The sequence below is a fragment of the Equus asinus genome, unplaced genomic scaffold (genome assembly GCF_041296235.1).
Source record: "Equus asinus isolate D_3611 breed Donkey unplaced genomic scaffold, EquAss-T2T_v2 contig_283, whole genome shotgun sequence".
NCBI classification, from domain to species: Eukaryota; Metazoa; Chordata; class Mammalia; order Perissodactyla; family Equidae; genus Equus; species Equus asinus.
In genome coordinates, this window is record NW_027224942.1 from 40001 (window position 1) to 41900 (window position 1900).

Below are 1900 nucleotides of genomic sequence, written 5' to 3' on the forward strand. Positions count from 1 at the left end.
ACCTAGCGCGTCCCGGCGCGGAGGTTTTAAAGACCCCTGGGGGGCCTCGCCCGTCCGCCTTGGGTCGGGGCGGTCGGGCCCGCGGGGAGTCGGGAGGCCTGGCCCTTCTCCCCCAGACTCCGCCTCGCCGGGCCGGGGCGCCGCGCCGCGCCGTGCCGCGCCGCGCCGCCGTCGCGGCGGCCGTCGGGAGGGGGCGTCCCCGGCGGCCGTCGTGTCGTCGCGTGCGCGCGCGGGCGTGTGCGCGCCCCCGCGTCCTCGGGCGAGGCGGGAGCCCCCGGGCGCCTGTGGGGTGTCCGAGCACGGCCCCGCGGGGCCCGTGCCGGACGCCCCGTCGTCCAACCTTCCGGCCTCACGGAGTCTGGTCTCGTTGTGCCTTTCTGGCCGGCCGGAGGCACCCTCCGGGGATGTGCCGTGCCAGGGGCGGGCTCTTCCCCCGCCCTGCGGGGGGACCCCGCCGTTCAAACTCGTACGACTCTTAGCGGTGGATCACTCGGCTCGTGCGTCGATGAAGAACGCAGCTAGCTGCGAGAATTAATGTGAATTGCAGGACACATTGATCATCGACACTTCGAACGCACTTGCGGCCCCGGGTTCCTCCCGGGGCTACGCCTGTCTGAGCGTCGCTTGACGATCAATCGCCCCCGGGGTGGGTGTCGCCTGCCCCGGGGTGCGCGGCTGGGGGTCTCTCGCAGGGCCCGCCCCGGGCCCTCCGTCCCCCTAAGTGCAGACGCGGTGCCCCTCCTCCGCCCCGCGCGCCCGCCCCTCCTCCCACGCGCCCCGGCGCCGGTCGTCGGAGGCGCGTGGGGGTCGGCGGCGGCGGCGCCGCGCGGGGTCCCGGGGTGGGGGCCGCCGCCCGCGAGTCGAGGGAGAGACAGACGCGAGAGCTCGCGCCGAGGTGCCCGTGGCCGCCACGGTGCCTTCGGGGGCTCCCTCGCGCCGCACGCGGCCTCGGGGTGGCCGGGGCGGGGACGAGACGGGTCCCGCGGCGCGCGGTCGGGGCCGCCGGGTTCGGGGGGCCCGCGTCCGGGCCGCCTGTCCGGTCGCCGCTCGCCCCCGTCGGCGGTCCGTCCCGGTGCGTCCGGCCGGCCCCTCGCCGGTCCCCGGCGCGCCCGGGTCCCGGACCGTGACCCCTCCCCGGCCTCGCCCCGTCGGGGTGGCTCGCGCCGAGGCCGAGTCGCGTGCGCGGGGCCGCGCCCCGGGGACGCGTGCCCCGGCGGTGACCCGCGGGACGCCGCGGCGTCGTCCGCCGCCGCGCGCCCTCCCCTGGGTCGCGGCCGCGCCGCGCCGTGTGCCCCGAGCCCCGGGCGGGCGGGCGCCGCGTCCGCCGCCCGACGGGCCGTGGCGGCTCGCGGCGGAGGGGCGGGTGTCGGGAGGCGGTGGGACGCGCGCGGGTAAGGTCGGCGGTCGGGGGCGACCGCCGGCCCCGCCGCGCCCGCCGCCGCCCCTCCGCCCTCTCCTCCCCCGCGTCGCCGCGACGCGTCCGCCGTGCGCGTGGCGGCGTCCCGCTCCGCCCCCCTCCTCCCCGGCGGGGCCCCTCGCCCGTGCCGCCGGCTCGTGCCCCCGTCCGCCCGCCCGCGTCTCTCCGCCCGCCCGCCCGCTCGCCCGCCCGCCCGCCCTCCTTCGGGGGTCGGTCGTGGCGGGGGGGGCGGGGCGGGGCGGAAGGCCGGGCGGACGTCGGCCGTGGCCTCGCGCGCCCGGGGGTCCTCCTCCGCGGCGCTCGTCTCTCCGTCGCTCCCCCGCCTCGCTCGCGGGCTTCCCGCGCGGCGGCGGCGGCCGCCGCCGCCGCCGCCGCCGCGCCCTCCGAGACGCGACCTCAGATCAGACGTGGCGACCCGCTGAATTTAAGCATATTAGTCAGCGGAGGAAAAGAAACTAACCAGGATTCCCTCAGTAACGGCGA

General features: G+C 80.0%; 1 non-coding gene across 1 annotated transcript; it reads left to right on the forward strand.

Annotated features, from left to right (window-relative positions):
* The first annotated feature begins 470 nt into the window (after positions 1-470).
* LOC139043550 (5.8S ribosomal RNA) lies at positions 471-623 on the forward strand. Its single transcript, XR_011500637.1, has one exon. It is a non-coding gene; the product is annotated as a 5.8S ribosomal RNA (ribosomal RNA).
* The last annotated feature ends 1277 nt before the right edge of the window (positions 624-1900 follow it).